We start from the raw sequence: 12,570 nt of genomic DNA on the forward strand, positions 1-12,570 counted from the left end.
AAGACATACCTGAGACTGGGAAGAAAAAGAAGTTTAATTAGACTTACAGTTCCACGTGGCTGGGGAGGTCTTAGAATCATGGTGGGAGGTGAAAGGCACTTCTTCTTCTTTCTTTATTTATTTTTTCTTTGAGACAGAGTCTCACTCTGTCACCAGGCTGGAGTAGCAGTGGCGAGATCTGGGCTGAAACCTCCCCCTCCCGGGTTCAAGTGATTCTCCTGCCTCAGCCTCCCAAGTAGCTAGGATTACAGGTGCCCACCACCACGCCCAGCCAATTTTTGTATTTTTGGTAGAGAATGTTGGCCAGGATGGTCTCTATCACCTTACCTAGTGATCTGTCCCTCTCGGCCTCCCAAAGTGCTGGGATTACAGGCGTGAGCCACAGCACCCCACCTGCACTTCTTACATGTTGGCAGCAAGATGAAATGAGGAAGACGCAAAAGTGGAAACCCCGATAAAACCATTAGATCTCATGAGACTTATTCACTACCATAAGAACAGTATGGGGGAAACCGCCCCCACGATTCAAATTATCTCCTACTGCGTCCCTCTCCTACAATGTGTGGGAATTATGGGAGTATAATTCAGGATGAGATTTGGGTGGGGACATCAGCCAAGCCATATCATAGGTTAAATGAATGATTGTTTAATTATTCTATGTTTTTAGTATAAATAGGTATTCTGTATGTGTGGGGGCAATATATTTAAAGTCTTCCCTTTTCTTCCCCAACCATCATTCAGAAAGGTATGTCTCTTCAGGCGTTAGCCTTTCTTTACTAGGCTGTGCAATAGGACCTTATCTGGTATTACTGATTCTACTAAAACACTGTCCAATCCATCATTAGCATGGCACGTAAGGCTCTCTATGCTTTATATCCTTGTCTTTCTCTCTACTTCCTCCTAACCATTTATTCGTTATCAATTGTGGCATAACAAATTGCCACAAATGTAGCAGTTGAAAAATAAGAGAAATTTTAAATTTCAGTTTCTGTGAGTCAGGAGCCTGACCTGGAGTAGTTACAACCTCTCCTCAGGATCTCATAAAGCTGTAATCAAGGTATTGGCCAGAGATAGGTTCTCATTTTAAAATTACACAGGGAAGGGATCCACTTTCAAAGTCACTCAAGCTGTTGGCAGAATTTATTTGCAGGACTGAAGGATTCTAGCTTCCCTCTAGTGTTGGCTGGAGAAATTCTGCAACTCTTAGATGCCTCCCATGATGCTTTGCAAATGTGGGCTTTTGTAAAATGGCTTCTTACTTAAGTCAGTAGAAAAAGTCTAGCATGTCTGCGAGAAAAAATGTAGTCTTATGTAATAGAGTGGATTCAAAATAGAGACAATCCATCACCTTGGCCATATTTCGTTTTTTTTCCTCCAGTAGTTTTAAATACATTTATAATGTTGTACAACTATCACCACTGTCCATCTCCAAAACTCTTTTCATCTCATAAAACTGAAACTCTATAACCATTAAACAATAACTCTCCATTACTTGCTTCATCCAGCCCCTGGAAATAACAGTTCTATTTTCTGTCTCTAAGATTTTGGCTACTCTAAATAATTCATATCTGTGGAATCATAATGTTTTCTTTTTGTGACTGACTTACTTTGCTTAGCATAATGTCATCAAGTTCCATCTATGTTGTAGCATATGCCAGAATTTTCTTCCTTTTTAAGGCTTAATAATATTCTGTTATAAGTATATGCAACATTTTGCTTATCCATTTATCTGCTGATGCAATTGATGTTCGTGTTGCTCCCATGTTTTTGTTATTATGAATAATGATGCCATGAACATAGGTGTACAAATACGTTTTTGAGAATCTTCTTTTAATTTTGGGGGGTATATGGTATATCTAGAAGTGAACTTGCTGGATCATATGGTAATACTATTTCTTTTACTTTATTGAAGAACTGACATTATTTTTCCACAATGATTGTACCATTTTATATTCCCACTCACAGTAAACAAGAGTTCTTATATCTTCATATCCTTATTAACACTTGTTTTCTGTATTTTTTTAATCATAGTCGGGTGCTATCTCATGGTAGTTTTGATTTGCATTTCCCTATTGATTGGTGACATTGTGTATCTTTTCATGTGCTTATTGGTCATTTATATATCATCATTGGAGAAATGTCTTTTCAACTCCTTTGCCCATTTTTGAATTGGATTGTTTTGTTTGTGTTGTTGAATTTTAGACATTTTCTATATATTCTGAAAGTTAGTTCTTTATCAGATATATGATTTGCAAATGTTTCCTCCCATTCTGTGTGTGGCCTTCTTACTCTGGTGATAGTACTTTTTGGTGTAAATTAAAAAAAAATAATAATAAAAAAAATAAGGGCCGGGCGCCGTGGCTCACGCCTGTAGTCCCAGCATTTTGGGAGGCCAAGGCGGGCAGATCACGAGGTCAGAAGATCGAGACCATCCTGGCTAACATGGTGAAACCCCGTCTCTACTAAAAAACACACAAAAAATTAGCTGGACCCAGTGGCGGGTGCCTGTAGTCCCAGCTACTCGGGAGGCGGAGCTTGAAGTGAGTTGAGATCGTACTGCTGCACTCCAGCCTGGGCGACAGAGCGAGCGAGACTCCGTCTCAAAAAAAAAAATAAATAAATAAAATAAATAAAGAAAAAAAGAAAAAAGAAAAAAAATAAGTTAGGGTGGGTCATCTTTTCATCAAAAAGCGTGTCTCTGCAAGGCTTGTTTTGTCCTAAAGGTTTGTGTTGATCAAAAAGCATGTCTCTGCAAGGTTTATGTTGAGGGGTGCCTCTCTGCAAGTCTGAAATGCCTTCATACAAAATTGAGCATTGAATCCTTAGTCTAGAGCACAGGTTATCGAAGCTTGTGGGGTTCAGAAATGCACATTTGTATTAGTAACTCTAGTGATTCAGAATCAAGTAATCCATGAGTGTTGAGAGGTTAATTCATTGAATACTGAGAGATGATATTCCATCTGAAGCGGACAGGGCAAAAAAGAAGAGTATTTTAGAATGCAGCCATAGAATGAGTGAAGATATGGAGGAACACAGTTTAGGTTTGGGCATATTTTGTTGGAAGTGTTTTTGGGACAACATCATTATATTTCCATAGCATCTTTGCATTAATTGAAACTAATTTGTGAGATGCAACTACCAGTGCTTCACATGTATCATCTCACTTAATCCTTAAAACACTCCTATGAGCTGGGTATTATTGTTACTCCCTTTAAGAGATGAAGCACATGAGACTCAACTGGCATAATGAATTACCCAGCAGGCTGTCAAACCAAGTAATACTCTGTAGAACTATTAAGTGTAGGAATTAGGCTTGATTTCCCATGTGGAATTGCCAGCTAATCAGTTGAATGTCTGGGATTAGAGTTCAGGGGAGAACACCTTAGTCATATTCTATTGGTTAAAAGCAAATCACAGTTCCTGCCCATAGTCAAGGAGAGAGGATTACATGCTGGTATGAAGACCAGCAGGTAGAGATCATGGGAGGGAGAGACCTTAAAGTGAGTCTACCACACTGTGTTGTGTTCCATCCATACTGGAGTACCAAAGGTTCTCTGGTGTTTTATATGTCGTTTTTGTGCATGTTCTTATCTACTTGGTTTATTATAATATTTCCATACATATGAGCTAGGCAAAATCCAATTTATCCTGCAAAATAAGTTCTGTTGCTTTTTTGAACAGATTTGACTGAACCTTCACCTGAAAAAAGGGTATCTCTCAGTCCATTGCTTCTCTTTTGTACATTTTCCTTGCCTTTTTTTTTCTGTCACTTATCAAAATGTACTACCCAACATTCACTTAGCTGTCTGCCTCTCCTACCTTTATGAGATTCTACAAAGATGGTGACCAGGTCTTAGTTATATTTACATTTTCTGTATTTAGCACAGAGCTTAACATCTAATAAGTGGGTTGAGTGAAAAATTGAATGATTTCTTAGAGGAAAAAACTTCTGAATAGCCCATGTATGTATTTAAGGAGAGGTTTTTTGTTGTTGTTGTTTGTTTTTAAAGAACAATTCTTACCTTTACACCAAGTTAGTTTAATCTCCATTGGCAAAACAATGGATCTTGTTTCCAAAGGACATTCATTCTCTGCTTCTATTGTTGTTCTTAGAACCGCAGGATCACATTTCTTACACGACCCAAACAGACTTCATTGGTCACCTTAAGCAGTAACAGTTTTTCTCCAACTCTTAAAAATAGAAGAGAATGATAGCAAAAACCTCCCTTAATAAAACCTACTTACAAAAGAATGTTCATTCTGATGGTAGTTTCTTTTGCTGTGCAGAAGCTCCTTAGTTTAATTAGATCCCATTTGTCAATTTTTGCTTTTGCTGCCGTTGCTTTTGGTGTTTTAGACATGAAGTCCTTGCCCATGCCTATGTCCTGAATGGTACTACCTAGATTTTCTTCTAGGGTTTTTATGGTATTAGGTCTAACATTTAAGTCTCTAATCCATCTTGAATTAATCTTCGTATAAGGGGTAAGGAAAGGATCCAGTTTCAGCTTTCTACTTATGGCTAGCCTATTTTCCCAGCACCATTTATTAAATAGGGAATCCTTTCCCCATTTCTTGTTTCTCTCAGATTTGTCAAAGATCAGATGGCTGTAGAGGTGTGGTATTATTTCTGAGGACTCTGTTCTGTTCCATTGGTCTATAGCTCTGTTTTGGTACCAGTATCATGCTGTTTTGGTTACTGTAGCCTTGTAGTATAGTTTGAAGTCAGGTAGTGTGACGCCTCCAGCTTTGACCTTTTGACTTAGGATTATCTTGGCAATGCGGGCTGTTTTTTGGTTCCATATGAAATTTAAAGCAGTTTTTTCCAATTCTGTGAAGAAACACATTGGTAGCTTGATGGGGATGGCATTGAATCTATAAATCACCTTGGGCAGTATGGCCATTTTCACGATATTGATTCTTCCTATCCATGAGCATGGTATGTTCTTCCATTTGTTTGTGTCCTCTTTGATTTCACTGAGCAGTGGTTTGTAGTTCTCCTTGAAGAGGTCCTTCACATCCCTTGTAAGTTGGATTCCTAGGTATTTTATTCTCTTTGAAGCAATTGTGAATGGAAGTTCATTCCTGATTTGGCTCTCTGTTTGTCTGTTACTGGTGTATAAAAATGCTTGTGATTTCTGCACATTGATTTTGTATCCTGAGACTTTGCTGAAGTTGCTTATCAGCTTCAGGAGATTTTGGGTTGAGACAATGGGGTTTTCTAAATATACAATCATATCATCTGCAAACAGGGACAATTTGACTTCTTCTTTCCCTAACTGAATACCCTTGATTTCTTTCTCTTGCCTGATTGCCCTAGCCAGAACTTCCAACACTATGTTGAATAGGAGTGGTGAGAGAGGGCATCCCTGTCTTGTGCCAGGAATCAACCCAAATGTCCATCTGTGACAGACTGGATTAAGAAAATGTGGCACATATACACCATGGAATACTATGCAGCCATAAAAAAGGATGAGTTTGCGTCCTTTGTAGGGACGTGGATGCAGCTGGAAACCATCATTCTTAGCAAACTATCACAAGAAGAGAAAACCAAACACCGCATGTTCTCACTCATAGGTGGGAACTGAACAATGAGATCACTTGGACTCGGGAAGGGGAACATCACACATCGGGCCCTATCATGGGGAGAGGGGAGGGGGGAGGGATTGCATTGGGAGTTATACCTGATATAAATGATGAATTGATGGGTGCTGACGAGTTGATGGGTGCAGCACACCAACATGGCACAAGTATACATATGTAACAAACCTGCACGTTATGCACATGTACCCTAGAACTTAAAGTATAAAAAAAAAAAAAAAAAAAAAAGAATGTGAGGAATCAGAATCTTCTCCCTGAAACAACAGTTTCATACAATTTCATTATTAGCTTATTTTGCAATTATTCACAGGGAATAGGGGGCACATTTTATTTTCATACCAATGAAGGCATTTTACAGCAACTATTTTGAGATGTGAATATTTCAGTGAGATAATAGGTATAAAAAATCACATTTATTCTACTTAGGATTTCTTTTCAGATTATGTAGAAACATTTCCAGAGCATTCATTATGTTAAATTCTGGTTTTCTACTCATTTAATTCTGTGGTAGTAAAACCACAGAAAAAAAGAATCAGGTGAAAAAGTGTGAGATCCATGTTTAAAGAAGTAAATGTCTATTATGAGAAAATTTTAATGCTGGTAATAATAACCATAAAAATCTATTTTTCCTTCTCTTGCTGCCATGTTAATATTTCTGAATCTTTGATATTGTACTTCTGCATTCAGTAAGAATATTATTTGAATGAATACTGCAAAAGTGCTATAGCAATTGAGTGAGTCTGGTGAGATAGAACTCTTGCGTAACAAGTCAAGCAAAGCAGATGTATTACCTTATTACTTTCAGATAGGCTGCAAGGATAAATTGAAGCCAGGCACCTGTGGCAAGCTCTTCTCCCAAGGCTCTGGAGATTGCCCAGGGCAGACAGTCTCGTGTGCATGTGCCCATGTTGTACTGCAGCTGAGACACCTTGAAAGCAATCTGCCCTGGGTTTATATCTCTTGAGCTCCACCTGGCTCACCGAACTCAAGCATTGCAGAATATCTACATTCTAGGAGGAATAAAGACATAGTCTAGATTGTTTTAGATATTTCTTCATTATTTTAGGATGTTGCAACCTCGGTATATTCTGCCTAAAAAAGCAAGAAAGGGAAGAGTTGGGCTGTCCAAGGCTATCTGGAGCCTTGTTCTCCTGCAAACACAAATATCACGCCCAAAATATTAACTATTAAAATAACAATCATGTGTTTTCTGCTATTGAATGACAAAAAAGTTTTAAAATGTCATTTTTATCAATGTTGTAGAAGCCAGCAACTTTAGCCAGCTAAGGCTACAACTATTTTATTTTATTATTATTATTATTATTATTATTATTTTGAGATGGAGTCTCGCTCTGTCGCCCAGGCTGGAGTGCAGTGGCCGGATCTCAGCTCACTGCAAGCTCCGCCTCCCGGGTTTATGCCATTCTCCTGCCTCAGCCTCCCAAGTAGCTGGGACTACAGGCGCCCGCTACCTCGCCCAGCTAGTTTTTTGTATTTTTTAGTAGAGACGGGGTTTCACCGTGTTAGCCAGGCTAGTCTCGATCTCCTGACCTCGTCATCCGCCCCTCTCGGCCTCCCAAAGTGCTGGGATTACAGGCTTGAGCCACCGCGCCCGGCCTATTTTATTATTTTATATATTTTTAAATATTATTTACCTCTGTGATCATTTTTGTTGTTGTTGTTGTTGTTTTCTGCGTTTCATTTTATTTTCAGTGACAGAGTCTGGCTTCGTTGTTCAGGTTGGTCTCCACCAACTGGCCTCAAGCAATCTTCTCACCTCAGCTTCCCGAAGTGCTAGGATTACAGGCATGAGTGATGACGCTGGGACAAGGCTATGGCAATTTGACACTAAGGCTTAGAGTCCATTTAATAAAGGTAAATAGAGAAGCTTTTTATCATCCACAAATATATAGAAAATAGCTAATTACCAAGTTTAGCCTTTTACTGATGTATTTTTAATTTGGCCTTCCATTATATAAGTATTTATCAGTATCATGAAACTATTCAATTAATAGAAAATATCCTGTTTTAACGTGGTTTCCTAAAATCCTCATATTATTTCTTGTCTTTTTCTTTTTCTTTTCTTTTCTTTTTTTTTGAGACGTAGTCTTGCTCTATCGCCTAGGCTACAGGGTGCTGTGGTGTGATCTTGGCTCACTGCAAGCTCTGCCTCCCGGGTTCACGCCATTCTCCCGCCTCAGCCTCCAGAGTAGCTGGGACTACAAGCACCTGCCACTAGGCCCGGCTAATGTTTTTGTATTTTTAGTAGAGACAGGGTTTCACCGTGTAAGCCAGGATGGTCTGGATCCCCTGACCTCATCATGTGCCCGCCTGGGACTCCCAAAGTGCTGGGATTACAGGCGTGAGCCACCGCGCCCGGCCCAAATCCTCTTATTGTTTCTAAATCGTGATTGTATTTTGGTCTCCAGAGCGTACACTCTCCTATCGTTAAAAAAAGAGAGACAAAATTTGTTTTAAAGAACGAAATCATCTTTAATGTGTTTGAGCTTCTTTTCTGTGAGACCAACTTCTTATCAGTCAATCAAGAGAAACTGCAATATGATTTTATGCTACTGGAAAGTATGAAGTATTTAATAGTTTTTTTATATTGAGATGAATATAATTATATTATAATATTATTGTGCCATTATGGAAAACATAGGGTTTTGTTTTGGAATTTATAAGCTCTAGAAGAAACACGTGGAGTATTAATTCATTGAACACTGCAAAGACTTATGGTTGAGATCTATATTTGGTAAGAAAAAGGAGTGAATCCTATTTCTATTTTCTATTGAGTTTTAATTTACTTTGACATGTTTTATTTCTGTGATAAAATGCCAAATTTTTCTTTTTGACAGTAGCTAACATTGGATGATGGGTGACTTTCTATTTTAGATATTTTTGCATGAATTTGCATGATTTTATCATTCCTTTTTATTTAGAATAAGGATTTTAAGGAGCAATAATAAAATATAAAACACGATTATTTAAAAAGATTAATTATAAATATGATAAAATTAATGTCATTCAAAGTACACTTTAAATGCTGGAATGGCAAAATTTATATGAGAAAGTTAAGAGGAAAGAGGAAAAAGAAGCTAATTTTTATTAATAAAATATATTTTATATTACCTAATTTCTCATTTAACAGCAAATTAGAAACATCTTTCTATGGTAATAAATGTACTTCTAAAACATTAGTTTTAATGGAACTGTGATGAAGAAATACAATTTATTTAATCTTGTGCTTAGGACACACAGGAGACACATACCTTAATCTTTCATAAGGATAAAATCTCTGCAGTTCTACTGAAAACTCAGAAGCCTTATATAAGCTTTCTAAAACTCATCTTCCTGATATTGCAAATAGTGATATAATTCTAGTTATAGTTTATTGAGTATTGGATACAAATGCTTTCATTCAATGTATTTAGTAAATATTGCATTCCCATTTTACCAATGGAAAAATTAAAACAATATATTCCTTAACTGGCAAGTCGGGGTGAGAATTCTAAGGAAAGTATGTTGAACAATGTATCCTGTATAATAAACCATTCTGTTATTAGTGTCACTAGATTTTTGGACATATCGTACCAATAAAATTCAGATAGTCAGAAGAGAGTGTCTAAGAAGTTATACTTATGGAAAAAGTCTCCATATACTGCCCCTAACATGGTGATGCATTAGGTGATACTAGTCTTTCTGATAGATTGACATGACCACAGGTATTTCCCCAGGACAGTGACTCACACCATTGCATTTATAGGAGTCTGATTTTAATTTACTAATTCCCAAGTTAGTCTACCATTGTACACGAAAGTCAAAAGAAGATGTTTTCAATGAGTAGCTTATGTGGGTCCCTTGACATATTATACAGTTAGGAATTAGTTGGCTAGAATGAAAGCTGTTTTGAACAATACTTAAAACAAAAAGAAAAAATATGTCAACTTGTCCTGATACTGTCCTGACATCCCTTAGTAATTTATATTCTTTATTTGGTGATCTAGACTCATGTAGTTCATCAGAACATAGGGGAAAGGAAAAGTCATTTCAACTCCAGAAGGTGACCTGGATCCTCTCTAGCACTTCGGGAAATATCATTCAGCTGATGCTAGTTTTAGGTGATCCCTTTCCTGTTTTCGAAAAGGAAGTGAAGAATACTACCAACAACTTTCTAACTGTAAAATTGAGAGTGCTCCATTCAATATTTGAAACCACTTCTCATAATTGTAGTCTTTGAGAAAACTAAACTGCAAACCATTTCTAGTGCATGCAATTGGCCTGGCTCAGAAATCTATAGATTTCTCTGTTTCTAGGAACTAAGCACAGTCTACCTTGGAGCAGTTGAGTACAGTTTATAGGCTACAGGAGCAGTGCCTTATAATAAATTGTGTAGGTTGAAAATTTCTTCCGTTCTTTTTTTTTTTTTTTTTCTTTTCTAATGACTTGGAAGAATCTTTCAATGTATCCTTCAATGACTAAGATTTTTTCCTTGGACCATTCCCCAGTGAGCTCCTAAATTATCCTGATGTGGGCTTACTTTTTCTCACTATTTAATATTGCATGTTCACATGAGACTTAGATATCAGAATTATTTAACATATGCATGGACTGTCAAGGAAAAAAAAGATAGTCACTCTCATTTCTGTCAACTTCATGGATATTTAAACACATAATCCTCCTATATGATTTCTGCTCTTTTTAGGGATATTTAAACATATAATCTTCTCATATGATTTCTGCTTTTTTTTTTTTTTCCTATGTAAAAAATTGGCAAGTCGATCATTTATAATTTTGGAAACCTGAATGCTGAGAATGGCAGTGGATCCAATGGTATCTTCTCTGTAAAGCTGAGGAGTGTGAGAATTGCTTTTTTACCTGCCATTCTTCTCATCACAATTAATATTAAATACTAAAATCTTATTCTTCTCATCACAGTTAATATTAAATAGTAAAATCTTCTAACTTATGTAAAGAATGGGATACTGGAAGATGATAAAAATGTACGATCTTGAAGTGATGCATCAAATTGTATTTCTCTCTCACCTATATTCAGAACTAACTAAAAAATAATACTGGTGTGTCTGTAGATCAGATCATCAAAAAACGTCTTGATTGTTCATAAAATGTGGAATGAACTATATACTTAGAATAAATACCAAAAGGAATTTACTACTTGTTTTTTTTTTTTTTTTTTTTTTTTTTTCTGGTAAATCTGTTCTTTAGAATAGATGATTACTCAAGAACAAATTAAGGAGTAAAAGGCAGTAAAACATCACTCAAGGCAGATGTTTGATGAATTAGATCCATTCAGTTGAGAAATCTAGACCAAGTGTTGTCATTAACCAGCCAGGTAACAAATTGAGGGGCAGAGAAGAATCCATCTTCATGGAAATAAATGGCAAGAATGGGGGATAAACATTTATCCTACTAACAGTAGAGGAGAAAACTCTGAAGGGAAATTTATCCATATGTCTTGCCACATTGATTATATATATATATATATATATATATTTTAGTGCCTCTTTGGGGTGGTTATATCATCTAGATCTGCCACTTGATACCTGTGAGACTAGAAATTGATCAATTTCTACAAATGTAAAATGGTCACTATAATAGAAACGACCCTATGCGTTTGTTATAAGAACTAAATTAGATAATTCATGTCCAGTCCTCATCATAGTGCCTGACACATGATAAACACTCAGTATATAATAGGATGAAACAATGTCTGTATCATATGCCATATGATCTTATATGTACTAGAAACTGGGTGATATTTGATTATTCTGTGCCAAAATTAGCTCTTGGCCTGTGCCTTAACTTACCTATATGTATGGCTGGCCTGGGAGGATAAAGGATTGAGAAGAATTAGGTGAATGACATTGTTGACTCTTGGTGTTTATGGCTCTTTAGTTCCTAGCAAAAAACAAAACAAAACAAAAATCTACTCTTGGCCAAAAGGAAAATTGCTGTAAGAATATGGGGTCATTCAGAATATCAAAGGGATACCGAGGCACCAGGTAGCTCCTGAAGACTCAGAAGTAGGGACTCATCTATAGCTGAAATGAAGAAACAAATGAAAGCCATTTTTCCACTCTCTGGTCTCTGTATTCCTCAGCCCTTGAGAGAGAATCCATTTGATTGTGTTTGAGTCATTCACTGGTCCTAGGTAAATTAAAAGCAATACATAGCCACCATGGTGACTAGCCAAAGATCAATTAAAATTTCAGGTCAGATGGTCTTCTTTCCTGAACCTCTACCAACATATTGCTGTTAGCTTAAATAACACTTTCAGTAATAAGATTCCATTTATTTTTTCCAGGATAAAAAGCTTCAATTGAACAGCACATTGTACCCTTCATAGTTTATATTATGGAATGAAGAATTCCCTTTTGTCCTGAAAGCCTAGACTTGGCCAATCTTGTAATAACTTTAATAGAAGGAATTAACATTCCCTTCAGGGACAATATTACAATTATGTCTATTTCTACATACAGTTACCTAGTCTAGCCTAGATTGATTGATGGATGGATTTAGTTAGTTAGTTAGTGCATCATTGGAATATTGTGTGCATTGGAGTAACAAGGGAGATCTCGGGATTTGGGGGCTAGATAAAATTGAGAACCATTTATTATTATGAGTCCTAACTGTGGCTTTGCTATTTCTTAGAATATATTTGGCCTCAAGAGATTCCTCATTTTACTTTATTGGTCTTTGATTTTTAAAAAATTTGGGGGTATCCCAAACAGTAGCATATTTAACACTTTATTAAAGTGTTTTTAATTAATTTCTTGGCTAACAGCTAGAGTTATAATGGGGATACAAGATGTGTTTTCCTAATATTAAGTCGGTAAATAACACATTTGAGTTTTCTTGCTTTGGCTTTTAATTCAAAATCCCTTTGGAATAAATATAGCAATATTATTTTCCACACTGGTACTTCAGTGGATAAAGTAGCATTTTCATTGT

General features: G+C 36.6%; 1 long non-coding RNA gene across 1 annotated transcript; it reads left to right on the forward strand.

Annotated features, from left to right (window-relative positions):
* Positions 1 to 310: 310 nt before the first annotated feature.
* On the forward strand, positions 311 to 12,302 carry LOC117064485. The gene is made up of 3 exons (XR_004429489.1): positions 311 to 629; positions 3,981 to 3,987; positions 12,289 to 12,302. It is a non-coding gene; the product is annotated as an uncharacterized LOC117064485 (long non-coding RNA).
* The last annotated feature ends 268 nt before the right edge of the window (positions 12,303 to 12,570 follow it).

The sequence above is a fragment of the Trachypithecus francoisi genome, unplaced genomic scaffold (genome assembly GCF_009764315.1).
Source record: "Trachypithecus francoisi isolate TF-2019V2 unplaced genomic scaffold, Tfra_2.0 Lachesis_group2, whole genome shotgun sequence".
Lineage (NCBI taxonomy): Eukaryota > Metazoa > Chordata > Mammalia > Primates > Cercopithecidae > Trachypithecus > Trachypithecus francoisi.